Source organism: Pogona vitticeps, chromosome 1, assembly GCF_051106095.1.
Source record: "Pogona vitticeps strain Pit_001003342236 chromosome 1, PviZW2.1, whole genome shotgun sequence".
NCBI lineage: Eukaryota > Metazoa > Chordata > Lepidosauria > Squamata > Agamidae > Pogona > Pogona vitticeps.
Genome location: NC_135783.1, coordinates 43,056,598 through 43,075,836, shown reverse-complemented (window position 1 = coordinate 43,075,836; position 19,239 = coordinate 43,056,598). Strand labels below are relative to the sequence as shown.

At 39.8% G+C, this 19,239-nt stretch overlaps 1 protein-coding gene and 1 long non-coding RNA gene across 2 annotated transcripts in view; one reads left to right on the top strand and one right to left on the bottom strand.

Moving 5' to 3' along the window:
- LRFN2 (leucine rich repeat and fibronectin type III domain containing 2) overlaps positions 1-19,239 on the bottom strand; it is a 330,651-nt gene that overhangs the window by 267,100 nt on the left and 44,312 nt on the right. The gene's annotated exons all lie outside the window — the stretch shown is intronic.
- LOC144585826 (uncharacterized) lies at positions 1,696-15,097 on the top strand. Its single transcript, XR_013540391.1, has 2 exons — positions 1,696-8,315; positions 11,194-15,097. It is a non-coding gene; the product is annotated as an uncharacterized LOC144585826 (long non-coding RNA).

Here is a 19,239-nt window from a genome sequence, read left to right as displayed (position 1 = left end):
TGGTGATGCTTTTCATAGTTTCCCAGGTAGAGAATGGACTCACAGAAGGCACAGTGAGGAATAAAACTCCCAGTCACTGGCTCTGCAGCCACATAACTAAACCACTGTGCTATCCAGATGAAATAAAATATAATGATATACAAATGCAAAATACATTATGATTCACACTAAAATTCTGCACTTCCTCTAGAGGAGCACCATCCTCTTTTACTGAATTTGACACAAGTTAGCACATGAAGGGAAATGAACTCACTAATTTCACCCTCTGACAGTGTTTCCACTACCCCTGCTACACCATCCATGTAGGATCATCATGTGATTGAGATCATTAAAAAAAACTGAACAAACCAGTATCTAGTACCCAGGATTTGCAAAATCTGGTTAAAAATTGTGTGGAAAGCCCCATATACAGCAGAGACTATTCACTCTATCTATTCACCTACCATGCACAGAAGATGACAGAAATGATGGTAGACGGATCAGTGCTAGCTTGTTCCCCTCTTCTTGCCTATTTATTCACATTGGATTCAATAATATCTGGATAGGGTGGTTTGGTGCTTTATGAGCAATTAAGACCTAATTAGTTCACAGAACAAGTGCCCTCTATTTGTTGATAGGAATCACTCTAGCCATCTGTACTTTTGGACTTTCCTTATGAGGAAAAGGGTGACTACGGACACTGTCAAGAGGAACGGCCACATGCCCAAATTTACCACTACAGCACCACTGGAGTGCATGCTTAATGTACAATCCTTGTTGCCTCTAACTAGACCACTGTCCAAAATTCTGCTGCCAGTGGCTAGTTAGTCAAGATGGCTATGTATGATATTCAGTAACAGACAGTATGACTCTGACAGCCAATGTAGTTAAGTGAATGTGTACTTGATGAGGACTCAGGAACATTAGGTTCAAAGCCTCATTTGGCCATAGGGGTTGGGGTGGGTGGCAGTGGTAAACTATTACTGGGTACTTTTCATACCTTGTAACTTTATTAGGGCTGCCACACAAGAGAAGCAACTTTACAGCACATAACAGCCCCATGCCTCTCTACCTACTATTAGGGGATATAAAAAACAGGGCATAACTGCACTTCTCCTAGGCCACTATGTGGACAGACCACTGGCCTAGATAGGCCTTCCATATGATTCACCATGGTTCATCTTGAGCTGCAGTGCCCAAACTGCCTAGTGAGAAGCACCACTTCATAAGAATTCTCACATGTAATGTACCATATTTTTCCATGTACACGATCCTCCAATGTATAAAACAACCCCCTAATTTTGACCCTTGATGGAGGTGGAGGAGCAGTTAATGGGCAACTGCTCCTCCACCTCTGTTTCCTGCTGCTGTCTCCACTGCCTGCCTGATCACCTCCTCCAGTGTGACTGCTGGGGCTCACCTCCAGCTCACATTGCCGCCTTGTCTCCTGCCCTAAGGAGATGATAGCTGGAGGAGGTGATTCACCGGCGGCAGCTGCAAGAGGCGCCCAAGCGCATGTGAATGCTCCTTCACCTCTGCCTGCTGCTGTCTACGCCACCAGAGGGGACAAGGCATGATCTGAGCCCATCAGTCACACTGGAAATGGTGATCGGGCAGGCGGAAGAGGCAGCAGCAAGAGGCGCCCCAGTACATGTGAATGCTCCTTCGCCTCCATCTCCTCCTCCTCCTGCTGCTGCCACAGCCACCGGAGGGGACAAGCCGTGAGGCGGCGATGGCACTAAGAGGTACCTGAGTCCGCTTGCAATGGCTTCCTTCCATGTATAAAACAACCCTCAAATTTTCCTCTAATTATTTTAGGAAAAAGTGTTGAAAAATATGGTACTTTTTTGTAGGAAAGAACCCTCCATTTGAATAGGCAGACATGAAAGTTGCACAAAATAATGCACACAGCAAAATGTGCACACACATTTGTTGGCCTACGTATCAGTTGAGTGTATTTCCCAGCCCCCATAACAGGAAAAAAAAGGTAAACTGAAGAACTGATTCTGACCCACTCCATGCCCAGATATATTAATTATGTAGTCCCTGGATTTCAACACCAGCAGCAAACATGAAATGGGTGGGAGAGGGGCAGGGATGAAAACAGTGATGATCTCCAGAGGGGAATACAGTGGAGCTTCATTTGAACAAGCATCATATAGACACCAATTTCATGAGGACATTTACTTGGACATCTGGAAGGTCTATTGAGTTATATGTCTAATACAAGATATATGTAGCAAAACTATATTGTTAATTTGTAACCGTGATTTATAGTGAGTGGTAACATTAATGTAACTTTTTTACTCTATTTTCAGTATTTCTTCCTTTGTTAGTTCAATCTAACTTTTTTTTATGTTAAATTTTCTAAAATAAAAATAAAAAGTGGGGCGGGCGGGAAGTAAGAAGAGCTCAAAGATGCAATGCTGATCCTATTTAATTAAAAGTAGGAATATCAAAAGTATTGCTTTCTCTCACTCTTGCATTTTTGAAACCTCAAGTTCTTCCTGCCCACAATATGAAGAAATCTGTATTTTTTCCATAAATTCTTCAAAGAGAAAGAGAGAGAGAGAATAACCCCCCCCCCTCTGTTTTGCACTGATTGGATTCAAAGGTTACAGATACTCCCTGCAAGGAGAGGAACCTCTCTGGGGAAGAACGTCAGTGGCTTTCTTACACCACTAATATGCCTAACTACACAAAGATTCAAGTATTCAAAGCTTGGATGAACCTGCTTTTCTCAGTTTCCCCCACATATGTTTGAAATCTAAAACGCTTTCCATCCTAAAAATGACAGGCTTGTAATTAATGATAGTTTCAAAGTTTACACAATGCTTTTATTTTTGTTCTCGTCTGTTATTGAACCATAACATTATAAAGTCACAAAGGCCCGCTACTCCAGCCCTCTGCTGATACAGGACATACACAACTACTGTACATAACAAACTTTGGTCCTATAGAAAAGGGTACAGGATCGGAGTAAAAAAGACCCTGGATTTTGGCTAAAATGCCAGTGAAAGTGAATACAGAGAAATATGGTTGGAAAATGCAGTGTATCACTGGTACTGCAACGACAAAACAAATCCTATAAAAGCCCTCCAGAGTGCAGGAATTCTTCGCAAAATGATAAATCAGTCTCATAAATGAAAGCATTTACATTTGCAGAGTGGCTTCATAGATTGTTTGGCATCATAATCGGAGAATTTTTATTGCTAGTTTACTTTACTGCTAGTTGTAAATTCTGCTTAAACTACCTTGAAAGGATTTTTTGCAAACATGAGATAGCATGTGATGTTCAGGCCAGGCTCACCTGTATCCTAGAATCCCTCCGGCTGGTTGAATTATATCCCAATCAACTCTCATATTATCTTGCAAATCTAATAACATTATTCTACCCAATGACTGGCATTGAGAAGCTTTATGAGAGTGTGGCTCTGATTTCAATACATACCAAGTAATTACAACAACAGTAGTTATTAATTTTTTCATTTGGTAGCAGACAGATCCTAGATTGCAGTGAAATCAGAAGTGTATCCGATATTTAAGGAAATGAAAAGAAATAAGTTTCACTTACTGGAGTAAAAAAGAATACTTGGCATTACAAGGAATTTGCCCCAGGGGCTATGCGTCAATTATTTGGTGCTGTCTACATTCTCTTATTTGTAAAACAACCCAAAAAGACAGGGAAACTGAGCATCCAAGCAGCACGAAAGGCTTCATAAGGCCAGGTTTCATCAAAGACAGAGATAATATTCCATTTACATCTTGACTATCAGAAAACACTGATACACTAAGATATGCTCTCTTTTATCTCGGACATACGAGTTTGAATTAAAATTTGCTCCATAACTTATGAGAAATAAACAAGGAAATCCACACGTGAACCAACAAATCAGCAAAGTAACTGGAATTGAGGACAGGAAAACCAACACAACTTTGCAGACAAAACCTCTTCTGTGAAACCCGAATAGTGTCAAGATTTTCAGCCTTGCCCCCTCACTCCTATATCTCTCCCCATCAAAGTTTCCAGTTCAATGCAGTAGGTTTTTAAGGTTTATGCAGGGAGGGGGCAATACGCAGAGATATGGTGTTGAAGGGCACTTGCCACTTCCACCTGTGGATGAGATGTTGTCCTGTTGCCACTCGCACCAATGGGAATTGTTTTCTTTGAACCAAGCATATAATATCAGTGCTGGGTCCTGTCCCTTTTTTGAAGAGCCCTATTCAGTCATTAGCAAATCATGTTTGGGCTTTGGGTAGTGGGAAGCAGTCTAACCTCACCAGCTCTGCTCCCAGTTGGGCCACTCTCCTATATGTGGACAGCGACAAGTCTGAAGAAGAGAGTCCCTTCTTTCTGTGGAGGCTCTCCATGTCATTTTGTTTTGTTGTTATCTGCTATCCAGTTATAAGCCTGATTTATGGTGATCCTATGGATTAGAGATCTTCAAAATGTCCTGTCCTGAACTGCCCTACTCAGCTCTTGCAAGCCCAAGCCTCTGGCTTCCTTTAGGAGGTCAATGTATCTCATATTCGGGCTTCCCCATTTCCTGCTGCCTTCAATCTTTCACATCCTTATTGTTTTTCCAGATAATCCTGCCTTCTCACTATATGTCCAAAGTACAGCCGCCTCAATTTCAACATTGTTGCATCCAGGGATAGTTCAGGCTCGATTTGCACTAGTTCATCTTTCTGGCAATCCAGGGTATCTGCAAAGCTCTCCTCCAGCACCATATTGCAAATGAGTTGATTTTTTTCCCTGTCAGCTTTTTTTTTTTCCTATCCAGCTTTTACACTCATACATGGCAACTAGAAATACATGTTCGATCTTGGTTTTGGTATCCAGTAACATATTCTTACACTTGGTCTTTCCTAATTCTTTCATTGCTACCCTTTCGAGTCTCAGTCTTCTGATTTCTTGACTTCAGTTTCTCTTTGTATTGATGACTTGAACCAAGGTATAAAAAATCCTTAGTAATTTCAGTTTATTCACTGGTGACATTAAAGTTGTATAGTTCTTCTGTAGTCATTATTTTTGTCTGTTTCATGTTCAGCTGCAGTCCTGCTTTGGCACTTTGGCACATCTTAATTGCTGGGGTTTCTTCCACTAATTTCCACTCCTTTGTCTGAATCTAGCCTGGCTTTCTGTATACATTCTGTGTACAGACTGAACAGATAACAGTATAAAATCACCCTTGTCTGACACTTTTGCCTACAGAAAACCATTCTGTCCTCTATATTATGTTCTAAGTGTAGCTTTTGGTCTACAATACAGCTTACAAATTAGGACAATAAAGTGCTGAGGCACATCAATTTCTTTCAGAACTGCCTATAGTTTCTCATATCCACAAAGTCATTAGTTTTGCTGTAGTCTATAAAGCACAGATTGATCTTCTTCTGAAATTCTTTGGTGCTCTGGAATAGCCAGTGGATATCTGCAATATGATCTCAAGTCCTTTTTAGAATCCAGCTTGAACATCAGGCATTTCTTGCTCCATACAAAGTAAGGGCCCTTGTACCCACACTTTGAGCATCACTTTGTTTGCATGGGAAATCAAAGCAATGGTCCTATACTGCAATCTTCAGCATCTCCTCTATTGAGGAGTGGAGTGTATTTTGAACATTTCCAGTCTGAAAACCATTATTTTGTTTTCCATATTTGTTGGCATATTCTTGTTAGGATTTTGACAGATTCAATCATTTTGCAGGATACTGATTTACACTCATATGCTCATGAATAGTGGAGGCTCTCATCTTCAGACTTCTCATCCTTGACATGTAGAAAAGTGAAGAAACAGGAAACAAGGGGGCAGGTCTACTGTGCTCTCTTTGACCCATGGTAAACATACACTAGAGATGTGCAAATTTGTGGATTTGAAATATAATTACTAGAAATATGGATGCAGAACTGTGTAGGATATTCTGGGATACTTTGTTATCCAAAAACACAAATCTGTATGCCTTTAATATATACCATGTGCTCACAAACTGATAGGGCTAAGGTGCCCTCTGTTTGTCTGTAATTCTAGAAGCATCAAAGATATACGATTCTATGTTAACCAAAGTAGTCCACTTTAGAGACAGAGAAGCCTAAGATGGGACTGCATAACATTGTTTCTCAATAGTTCATTCCAGACAGTAGACTATGCAAGGCACAGAGGTCACAGGCTTCCTCACTGCATGAACATAGGAAGCTGTTAAACATGTTAAGTCAAGCTACTAATCCATCTAGTCCAGTACTCACTGCTAGTGGCTATCCAGGACTTCTGGGGAGATTGTTTCCTTGCTCTATTGGGAGGTATTGGGGACTGAAGCATGACAGTTCTGCATGCAAAGCATGTGGTCACTCTCTATGGCAAGATTGACTATCTGGTGAGATACATTATATTTCTATTTACATTATAGTCATAATTTTAGATGTCAGAATAGAGAAACTGTATGCAAGATTTTTCAGCAATGCATTTCTTCTGTGGAAATTATGAGTAAGTGAGCATCCTACCACCATCACATTCGATGGGAACATAGGAGTGGGAGGTCTCTGTTGCTGTTCTCAGACTTTGGAACTCTCTCCCACAAGAGGCCAGGCAGAGCTCACGTTTGCTGTCCTTCTGAAAGCAGACAAAGACCTTTCTCTTTAGGCAAGCTTTCCCTAGTGACTGGCTGCTTGAGTGGGGTTGTTAAACAGATTGTTGTGTCTTACTGCTTTTAATGTGGTTTTGGTATTGTTTTTCTTTACTGTGTTGTAGTGTGGTATTTGACCCTTTCTAGTATTTGTATGTTTACTGTTTTTAGCTTTAAATATTGTCTTTTCATTATGTAAGGTGCCTTGGGTCCTTTTATAGGAGAAAGGCAGGGTGAAAATAGTCAGTCAGTCAATGAATCAATCAATCAATCAACTGAACTCTGGAAGAAGAGGTAGGAGAGAGAACTGCTGCCAGTCAAAGTAAACAACATAGAATTAGAGAGATCAACCACCTTACTCAGTTGAAGACTGCTTCACATGCTTATATGTCTCTTCAACTGACTACTCTTTGAAAGGCTAATGAAAACAAATGCTAACTGAAAAAATCATTAAGCAAAGGAAGCCATTACATGAGCACAACACACAAAACTGGGAACTTAATTACACAGAGAAGGCATCACATCCCACAGATGGATATACTATAAAATGCAAGATGACTCACCGAGTTAATCAATTAGATACAAAACCATTTCTGGATCTCAGTCAAGGAGATGAGGTTTAAGGACCACATGCATTAAACCACACACAAAGCAGCAGCAGCAGCAGCATGATCCATACCTACAATACTGTATTTTGTTGGCATTTAGGCATAAGAATACTTTTGTTCAGAGCCAAGCCTGGCATCATCAGCATTGCTCGTAGCATCCTTGGCTCTTAAGCAGATTATTTACAACAGTTTTCAGATCATTTATGTTTCTACCTACCAACACTATTTGGACACTTGACACCTTTTGTTCTTTCAAGTATCTTCTCTCTCTCTCAGGCACGAGGCCCAGAAATGGGGCGTGAAACTATGAAACTAGGCCAAAGGACCAGAGGAAATATATATATATATTTTAAAAATGCATCTGGAGCTCAAATTCCTTTCAGAACTGGGAATTTCCAAGAGAATAAATCAGGGACAGTATTCTTCTCTGGGTATTGCACCAAAACTAGAGGTTCCTTCAGCCTGCCTATACATGCCTTCTTGCACATGGATGTTCTCATTTGGGCTACGTAAGCACCAGCATTTGGGAAACTGAAATAACAACTGAAAATAAGTAGCTCTCAGTAATAGGAAGCAGCTTGTGAAGATCAAAATAGTGAAAGAAAATTCACTTCTGAATCCTGTTTTGAAAACTATCTCAGGCCTGGGGTTCTTCCTTTACTAAGCTGTCTTATATCTACACAAGAGACAGGTGGCTCCTTGAGTACCTTTTTACGCTGCTCTTAGTTATGTACTTCATTTTATAATTTTAAAGATGAGGTTTATTGTTATTTTGATCTTTGTAGATGATGGCTGGATTTTGTTAGCTCATTTTAGCACCTTCTGTGGAGGAAATTAGGGTAGAAATCTATAAATCAGCATGTGAAAAGTACTTTGCAGATGTTACTAGCTGCAGTTAGAATTCAAAGTTGTCCACAAGTGGCTGGTTATTATAATTATATCATTATAATTTTTATTCTCCTGTTTCTTAAAGGTAACTCATCTGTGATGCTCAAAAAATCTATTTGAATGTTACAGGTTGCTGGCCTATGGTTCAAAGCATGAGGCAGTAGCAGGCACAACAGAAGCCACTACATAAGGTTTTGTGGGGCCACCATCCACATCTATCAGGTAATCAAAAGTTGCAGCTACACATAGGATTGCCAGGTTTTGACATGCTGGTTGAATTCCTGTGGTTCCCTAGATCTGCAGGAGTGGAATCAAATCTCATTGTGTTTGTCATTAGAGAAAAAGAAAAACTGGTTTTTGGGTGTGAGGTAACTCTGATTATACTTTTTAAACCCATTCCCCAGACAACAGGGCTCAGGGGCTGAACACAACGGTTGTTATGCCTGTGCAGTGTCACAAACCAGAAGTGTAGAGGAAAGAAGGTTAAGGAAGGACTAGTAGATACACGGGTCTAACATACTGCTTGGAGGGTTAGAGAGGGCTGAGCACTGCCATTACAATTCCTGATTCGTCTTGGTTGTTGTTGTTGTTGTTGTTGTTATATTTCCACTTCCACACCACCCCATTAGTGTGAACACTTTCTGGGTGGTTCACAACATACAATAAAAGCATACAATTAAAAAAAACACCAGTATAACATAAATACAATAAAATACAAAAAACAAACTAACCACCTATTGCTAGCTAAACAAATAAACCTATCTTTAAATAAATTACACTAATTTAAAACATTTAAACATCTCAGGTCGATAGTTCAAAACTAGTAGAAGGTGGTTTTATATAATTCCGGTCTTGGTTGGCTTTCTAAAAACAGAGGGATAGCACATGGCGAACCCCTGTAGGAAGCTTATCCCAGAGGGAAGGGGCCATAATGGAGAAAGCTCAGTTTGTGGTATTAGCTCTTTTAGCTTCCTTGGCTGTCACAATTTTTAGCATGGACAGAAAGGAGTGGATGGGACAGGTTGCTATTTTGTGGAAGAGATGTTCCACCAAGTATTGAGGTCCTAAGGACTGTATAAGGGCTTTATGTAGGACATAGCCAACATCTTGAATTAAGCACAGAAACTAGCAGAGAGCTAATGTCAAGACTGAGGATATGTCTTCATATCTACCTGTAATCAGTATGGTAGTCATATTTTAGACCTGCTGAAGTTTTTATACTTTAAGGGCAGCCCTGTGCAGACATAAGCAGTTTATTTTAGAGATTACCAATGCATGAACCACTGCTGTTAGATATTTTTTTTTCTCCAGGCAGGGAGGCAGCTGGGAAATCAACTGAAAATAAAAGGGACTCTTGGCCAAGGAGATATTTGTGCCTCCACAGAGACAACTTGATCCAAGGGTACCCCCGAGCTGCAAACCCAATCTTCCAATTCTCTGTATGACATCTGCGAGCAGCTTCATACAGGTTTTGAAAAGCATTAGGAAAACAGCCAATCCCTCAGGTATACCATAATGGGCGTCCCAAAGGGTGGACAGCACCTCCCCAAGCTGTAAAATCAACCCTCAGGGAAGGATTGGAATCACCAAAAAGTCCTAAACTCAATAGCCATCTCAGAAGGATACCATAGTTGACAGTATTAAAGATCACAGAAAGAGCCAGGAGGACCAGCAGGGTTACACATACCCCGTCTGCCTCCTTCAGGAGATTGTTTTGCAGAGTGCCCAGTGGAGTTTCAATTCTATAGCCCAGTCTGAACCCTGACTGAAAGTGATTTAGACCAGGGGTCTTTAAACTTTTTTGAGGGCTGAAGGAACATGTGCACACATGTGCATACACACGAACACATGCATGTGCTTGTGGTAAAAGCGTTCCTTAGAACTGCCTTTACACGAGACAGAGAGGGATTCAGAATGATTAGTCCCTAATGCCAGCAAAATCGGGTCCTGTAATTTTGCTCTAGGCGCCTTCACACTCCTTCACCCAAGTCTGTCTCGATTTTAAATAAACCATCTGGAAGGTCTGCTCTTCCTCTTGTTTACTTTAGGACCCTCTTTTGGTAATTTGGTAATGTGGCCAGATCAAAACAATCTTAGTTCAAAATATCCAATTTACTACTGGAGCATGGTCTAAACAAGGAGACAGCTTACAGACAATTTGTCTTTTTATATTTTATTACAAAAGATAACATTTCAACAAGCTTAGTTTACCGTCATTTAGTATTTCCAAAATAACCCCCAGCCTTAGCCACCAGTTATTTCCTCTATAAAGTGAAAACAATAAAATGTCTAACTAGATCTTAAATAAGCATTCTTACGCAATCCTTTTGATTAAAGTTCTGTCGGCTGCATTTCGCTCGGTGTCGTCTCTCTCCCTTCCATCTCTTCTCCCGTCCTTCTTCTTCTTCTCTGTCTTCGCCCATCTTCCTTAAATTAAGAAGTTATGTCCTTGTCCATGGAGTTGAGATAAGATATGGGTCAGCTTGCTCTTCTTAACTCTTTTTTTTTTCTTTAGCTGGAGAAGAACTGACCTTGTACATTTTTTCCTCTAATTAGCACCTGGGCATAAGCAGATTTCTAGCTTTTTCGTTGCAGCTCTGAACTAAATCCTATGAAATACAACACTATTCTATTTTCATAATCAAATCCATGACAGTGCTCACCACCACCCTCACATAGATGCCCACCCAGGCACTTGTACGCAACACTCTGCATGCACACACACACCTTCTGGCTTGGGCATCTGCCCGCTCGCACACATGGATGCCCACCCATCCCCGCCTACGTGCATGCACCCCTCTGCTGGTGCACATTCACAGGCTAAAGGGAATGTTTCAGATAAAATGACAAGGCAGGCCAGATGTGGCCCCCAGACCATAGTTTGGAGACCCCTGGTCTAGGCTATCCATTTCCTGTAGGTGGTCAGCCACCACTCTCAATCAACTTGTGGAAGAATAGAATGTTACTAATGGGCCTACAGTTATTGAGATCATCCATTACTAAATTTAGTTTCTTTGGAATGGGCTTTATAATGATTTTTAAACCGAAGAGTAAGTAGAGATTTATTACTGATGTACAATCATTTCCTTCTTGATTTTAGGAACCACAATGAACAAGAGAGAGGAGTGGTGGCTTTGCATTGTGCAGATGCCTTGTCCACATCCTCTGGCTTTCCTAGCCGAAACTGATCCAGCTTAACTTGGCTAAATGTGCATTGGACATCTCCATCAGATCTAGTGATCAACAAGGAGTCAACTTCTCAATGGATGCTTTTAACGTTAGATCTAAAATGGGGTGCCAGTTTGATCACAGTTGTCCATATTGGGATGAAGAGATTATTTTTGCTTCAGTGAACTGCATCTCTGCAAGTATGTCAAAGTCCCCTAGTTCATAATGTAACTTATTTATACCATATTATTAAGAAAAAGAAATAATTACAAACAACTAGCTGTTTATACCTAGTTTCTTCCAAAAGTTGGTATATAAAAAAATAAATCAATAAACAATTACTACAATCTGTTACTTTGCAATACTTTAGTGCAAGCCTCACAATCCAGTTCCATGTTGATATTAACTTATTCTTTTTTTTTTAATCCTGTTTTACCTTTATATATGTTTTCAGGGAAGGTTGAGAAATTTATTAAGATTTACATTTCAATGCATACTTATCAAACTCACATTAATCAAGATGCTGTCATACATCAATATTTTGCAATGCAATTCACAAACTTTAAAAAATGTTCACAAAATTAGTATAACAAAGCAAAAATTCAGAGGAACATCTATAATACAGAGGAAAGTTGCTTGAAAAAAACTCAGACATTATGAAAACATTGTGAAAAGTACATCCAAAATGTCCAGAAAGGCTTATGCAGACAATCACAAAAGATTTTCAGGGATACGGAAGTGGGATGGAGCTGTGTTAATTTTGGAAAAATGAGAAACTTAGTATAATCAAATTTGACAGTACAGTGGTTCCTCAACTTACGACCATCCCAACATACAACCATTTTGAGTTGTGACCAGCTGCAGCTGCAAAATTTTGCTTCAAATTGCAGCCGGAGCTTTGAGTTGCAAACAGAAAAGAGGCAGGGAAAAAAATGCGGGGAATTCAAATTACAGGACTAATCATTGGTCAGCAAAGAACTTCTTTGTAGCTCTTTCATCCCAACGATTAGAGTGTGTGCATTTGCAGAGAGGCTTCAGACTGCCTGGTGCTGCTTTCTGTTTCTGGGTCAGTAATTTACGGAGTTTTGCAGGATGATTTTGGGCTGCGGGGGTTATGTTTCTGTGCTGTGATGTTTGGTGTGTTTGGTGTTTTTTCCCCCAGCCCCATAGCGTTCCAATGGGGCTTGCTCTGTTTGTTTGTTTGTTTGTTTGTGGCCCCATCAAATTCTGATGGGGTTTCCTGTGCTGTTTATTTTTGTTTAGTTTTTTTTTCTTTTGGTCCCATCATGTTCCGTTGGAGCTATTTATTTTTGTTTTTTTCTTTCTTTCAGCCCCATCGCATTCTGATGGCGCTTCCTGTGCTGTTTATTTTCTTTCTTTCTTTTTTTTCTTTCAGCCCCATCACATTCCGATGTGGCTTCCTGTGCTGTTTATTTTTGGTGGTTTTTTTTTCTTTCCGCCCTATCACGTTCCGATGGGGCTTCCTGTGTGGCATTTTAAAAAAAAATTCTTCCAGCCCCATCACATTCTGCATTGCTGTGTGGTGTTCTGTTGTTGTTGTTTTTTTTAATTTATATTATTTTTCATCTGGAACGGATTAATGGGGTTTCAGTTTTCCTATGGAAAATGGTGCTTTGACTTATGCCCATCTTCTGGAACAGATTATGGTCATAAGTCAAGGTACCGCTGTATCATTCATTCCTCATTTCAAGAGATGGGGAACTCCACTATACCTATACATAGACACAATAAACAAAATCCAATAGTGTTTGTGAAGAGATCACACAAGTTGCCGGGTCAATCTGAGGCTAATGTGGCCAGATGACAGACACATGTCCAGCATCTCATCAGTTAGCTGCAAGTAGCCTCTGCAACTTTCATGATCCCTCCATAAAGATTAGTACAATCTAGGCACATAAAGGAAGTAAAGGCACATTATTACTAGTAGGAAGGCTTGCAGAATTTAAGCTTTGTGGATTCTGATGTGAACTGATCCCCTCAAAGGATAATTTTTTTTCATATGGAGGGCTTTCTCCACATGATTAAGAACCCAAATTTCCAAGCATTCTTGCTCAAATGGGGAGTCTTCAGACTCACCACTAATCTCAATGTGTATTTAAATGCCAGACAGAGAGAAAGAGACAGATGAATTTTGAGTGTGTGTATCTTAAATGCAGATTGAAAAGAGAATGAACTGACAGGTGAACAGAAGAAAAGGTGATATGGGTTATGAATAGACTGATTTATAAACCCCCACTTTAAAAAATGTCTGTAGTGAAAGGTTTTGTTTTCATTGTACACCGATGCTTTTGAAGTACATTTTTGTTGAAGAACACTTTTTGTTATCCAGGCTACAAAAACAAAGATCACAAACAAGCCCATTTGCAATACATTATCATTCCATCTTCACTTTCCATACATACTGTATCTCACCCAGAGAGAATATCAAGGAACTAATGTATTACAACACCTGCATCACTGTGTAAAAATTGAAAACATCTCATTTCCAGAGCTTAAAAGAAGAAGCACTATTAATGTTATTACTTCTTTGGAACAATCAGCATTGAGGGAAGTAGGAAAAAGAAATATTCTTTGCATCAAGTTACAACTGCTATGAGGTAGACCAGGATGCTACTACAATCTCCTTCAAACAACAAACCTGTCAACCTTGATTCTACCAAGCTTAGTTTTATGGCTTCTAATTTCTTCAGTTTCAGTCCATGCCTCTTTTACATGTTCACTCACAGATCTATTCCATCCTAGTTATGCAGGATTCTTAATCTTTATTTCTTCAGGAAAGAAGACTTAGAAGAAAATCTTCTTTCATTTTTTTTCCTTTGGTATCAAAATGTTAACATACTGTGAAAATATTGCTTATTACATGCTGTGAAGTTGCACTTGAGTTATGGTGACCTTCATAGGGCCTACAAGTTACATTAGACATTTCAGGAGTAGTGGTTTTACCAGTGTCACCCTTTGCATTCACGTACCTACTAGAGATGGGTACAAATTTTAAAAATGGTGATTCGTTGTGATTTGTGCATCATCAAGGTTAAGGAATCAATGAATATGAATTTACAAATATTCTCCAATGAATCGACAAATTTGTCAATTCATTTTCACTTTGAAATGCTATAAAATTGGTTCCCAAGCACCTAGAGACACCAAATTTCCAGGGAAGCTTCCTCAGATGGATTTTTACAAGTCTAGCATGTTTGGTGAACATTAGTTTATGGACCCCTGGGTTATATAGTCACAAGGAGGACACCTCCAGGAAAGCTCCCCCCAGGTATTTAGAGAATCCTGAATCACACTGAAGCTTCCTATGTCTTTCTCCAACATGTCTGCTACGTTTGGTGAAGTTTTGATATCAGACATATGAATTATTCACCCACAAATTGGGTCCCCCCCCCAGATAGTTTACCTGTGGCACAGAAGCAGATGGCATTGAAGGAGTTTGATTTGGCCCCAGGAGAATGAGATATCTTTGACACTGAGGTACTGTAGCTTGGCTCGTCTCTGACAGGCACACAGAGGCATGAGGCATTGAGGTAGAGTTTGTCTTCAGCAACATTTGGCAGTGAAGTAGAGTTTGCCCCCAGGAGGCAATGAGGTTTTTGTCATAGAGGTAGAGTTTGGCCTCGTCAGGTACTGAGGCGCATGGCAGCAAAGTAGACTTTTTGGCCTCATCAGGCACTGAGGCTCATGGCAGCAAAGTAGACTGTGAACACAAGCCTCCAAAAAAGAAGTAGCCTAAGCTAACTGAAATCAGCTAAGGAAATCCCTCCCCAAATTCCCAGTAAAGTTGTAGTAATAAAATAACTGAAAAAGAAAAAGAAGTGTTTGCTTTGCTGCCACAGAAGTGAAAGCACAGCCACAAGAATGGCACAAGCAACTGTCCTCACTCTGGAGAGAATCAGAACAGAAGTGGGAAATGGCTGCAGGGGAAAAGCTTATAAAGGCTCTGTAAAAGTTACACCCCCACAGCCCTTTCAGCAATGCTATTGGCTGCCAGACATACCAATCCAGGATCTCCTGGCTGGCCAGAGCTTCTGATTGGCACCAGCAAGCTCAGAGATGGCATAGAGAGGCCCCAAAAAGGGTAAGATCGATGGATTAATGAATAAAACCAGGAAAATATTTGCCAAGTCGTATTTGTTGGGTCCTACTGTAGCTCTATTTGTAAGCATTTCAGGTCTAAAGTAATCCCGTGTCACAAACCAAATTTTAGATGCAATATATTCAGGATATAACACTATTCTTGGATTTATTTTTTAAGTGAATATCAGAGCATATTGGTCGGATTCCAAAGGATCTCCTGTATGGAGAATTAGTGCAGGGAAAGCGCCCCAGAGGGAGACCACAACTGCGATACAAGGACATCTGCAAGCGGGATCTGAAGGCCGTAGGAATAGACCTCAACAGATGGAAAAACCTGACATCTGAGCATTCAGCCTGGAGGCAGGCGGTGCATCACGGCCTCTCCCAATTCGAAGAGACCCTTGCCCAGCAGGCCGAGGCAAAGAGGAAGTCACAAAAGCAGCAAAATCAGGGAGCCGGACAGGGGACAGATTGGATTTGTCTTCAGTGTGGAAGGGACTGTCACTCTCGAATTGGCCTTCTCAGCCACACTAGACGCTGTTCCAAGTTCTCCATACAGAGCACATTACCATAGTCTCTCGAGACTGAAGGATGCCTATACAGATCAGAGCAAAATTGGATTCTAAAAATGGGTACAGAACAAACAAAACATTATAACTTTGAAACTGGACTTTGAGTCAGCACCAAATTTGGTAAACGTGTAGCAGACAGTTTTCTCTTGTTCTGGGCCAAATCTGAAGTTTGATAAAAACACTTTTAAGTAATGAGTTTTTAAATGCAAATTTATTTTACCCCATATGCAAAACTAAGCAACCCTAAACATACCCAGATTTAAAACCGCTCATACAAAAAAAGGGGGGGGGAGGAAATACTAATATTGTTTGTTTTGAAAGAAAATTGTTATTCCACAAGCTTTTTTTTATTTGGAAAGAATCCAGAATGCAGGGGCTGAAATGCTGATCCTAAAAATGCTTTTCAAAAGATAAAAACAACCACTTTGTTATAAGATTGAGTATGAATGGAACAGGCATACCACCAAGAGCATTCTAAAGTAGTTACACTGTTGCTAATTCATGTGTTAAGAAGGGAAATGTTTAAAGAGCAATGAAAGATCACAGAAAGAGTCAAAAGACAGATTTTCTTTTAAGAGTCAAAAAAGCAGGCTTGCTTTAAAGATAGTCAAGTGACAGTCCTCGAAAAAGAAGGACATTCTCATTATACAGTTCTTTGGCATTTAAGACTATGTTTTTGCTATTTATGCTGTATTTAGTTCTGTGTAGTTTGTTTTAACTGTCTAAACTGCCCGGAATAGTGCTCCAGCATTAATTAGTAAGGTGGTAAATAAATAAATAAATAAATAAATAAATAAATAAATAAATAAATAAATAAATAAATAAATAAATAAATAAATAATTTATTTATTTATTTATTTATTTATTTATTTATTTATTTATTTATTTATTTATTTATTTATTTATTTAAGGGGGGAAACCTCCAAAGATGTTATGTGCCATCAAGTCACTTAGGATGTGTGGTGACTACATGAGTTAATGACCTCCAAAATGTCATATGATTAACAGCTCTGTTCAGATGTTAGACTGTTCTTTTCTTACTGCCCCCAGAAATACGGTCTTTACCAGTAAATTCTCCTCCGATCTTGCAAAACTGGCAGCTATTCATTCCTTTACTGGGACAATCTATCTTGTGTTAGGTCTTTCTCTCTTTCTCCTGTCCCCTCCCCTATGTTTCCAGTAATGTCGTCTCTCCTGGTCAGTTCTGTATTTTCATTATATGTGCCTGGTAGAATACTCTTATTTTATTGATTTTTGCTCTAGTGAGAGCTCAGGATTGACTCAACTGAGCACCCCCTTTTTTTGTCCTGACAATTGTTTTTTGTTTGGATGAGAATGGCTTAACTCACACCTGGGCAAAGTGCGGCCCGAGGGCCACATACGGCCCGCGAGCCACTCCTGTCCGGCCCACCGGACATCAAAACCATTTATAGTTTTTTGTCTAAAGTTGATCAGTTGCTTATCTTTAACATATCGCAAAAAAACCTATTTAGTATTTGTGAAGATTAACAAGTTTAGAATAAAAACAATCATAACATCAATGTTTCATTTTATTTTTAAGTAAAGCTGGTTCGGCCCCCAAACACAGTTCAGATTTTTCATGTGGCCCCCCTATAGAAATTAATTGCCCATCCATGGCTTGACTGATGGAAAAAAAGGAATCAGCTTCTGGGATTTTTCCTTGCTTGGTGTCACTTTGTCAATGATAGTGAACACAAGAGAGTATTATGTATATCATTGTGATTGCTGCCATTGATGTTGTCAACATTCAGGCTGCCCTTTGCTATGTAAAACTTGGCATTCTTTTTTCTGTTGGCAGTGCTTTCATAATATTGTGCAGAAATTGTAGATACAGAAACACAATATGCCACCTTCATAAGCTGTAGGGTTTTTGTTTGTTTGTTTTTTGAAGAACTGAATATACAGAAGAGGATTTTAACAATATTTAAGTTTGACTTTTGGACTTGTAAATGTGCAGAACCCTTGAAAAGTCAGTGGGTTTTTTTAATGCATCGGAGGGATTTTACCTCAGCTATTGCTTTACAGTGCTAAAGTTAAACTGTTCAGGGAATTTCTAAGGTGGTTATGAGAAGATACAAAAGGACATAGAAAGTCAATTGGTTCACACACGTGTTCAACAGAGCTGGCTCTTCTGAGAGAATCCGCAATGGCAGTTCTGTTTTAAAGCCTTGCTTTTGTCTTCCAGTATGACAGATATTGATGGCACAGCTTCTCCTTTGGACCCAGAACTGAGAATTATAAACAAAAAACAGAACAAGTATGCATAACAACATAACTGGTGCTGATTCAGATACCTACACATTTATACAGGGATCTGTCATATACAAGAACCTATAAGGCCATCGTATTGTCAGATCTGAGAATAAAGGGAAATGAAAGGCACATTTTTGATAATGCAGATGGACAATCAAATTTAACTAGTTCTTCTTTTGTTGCTTGTAGTTTTGTAGAGTAAACTGTCAAGGACATATCCTGATTGTCAAACTGAAGAGTGACTTGACCCTTCAACAGTGGCAGAGATAGAAAGACAAAGCCTTCTATCCTGAAATTCCAGGAAAGGAAGGTAAAATAAAATTACAGGGAATAAAATTCAAAATAATACAGTAAAAATATCCCACTTGCCTTTGAACAATTGTGAACATTGTTTTGTCTTGGAGTTGCCCAGACATACATAGTTTTGAGTAGAGATGGGGACAAATTTAAAAAATGGTGATTTGTTTTGATCTATTATACGTCAAGGTTAATGGATCAATGAATACACAAATATTTGTCGATGAATCGATGGATCAATCCGTTGATTTATCTGCACTTTAACTGGCTATAACACTACCCCCCCCCGGGCGACCTAGAGACACCAAATTTGCAGGGGAGCGTCCTTAGACACAGTTTTACAAATCCTGAAATGTTGGTGAACATTGGATCAGACCCCCGAGTTATATAGTCACAAAGATGACCACCCCAGGAAAGCTCCCCCCAGGTACTTAGAGAATCCAGAATCACAATGGAGCTTCCTATGTCTTTCCCCAACACGCCTGCCAACTTTGGTGAAGATTGGATATTGGAACTCCGAGTTATTCACCCACAAATTGGATCCTCCAGAAGAGTTTACCACATGGCACAGAAGCCCATGGCATTGAGGGACTTATATTTAGCCACAGCAGAACTGGAGGCAAGGAGGTATTTGGCACTGAGGAAGTTGGCAGCAGGAAAACAGCCGCTTTTGGCCCCATTGGACACTGAGGGAAAAGGCAGCAGGAAAGCAGGCTTTTTTGGCTGCATCGGGC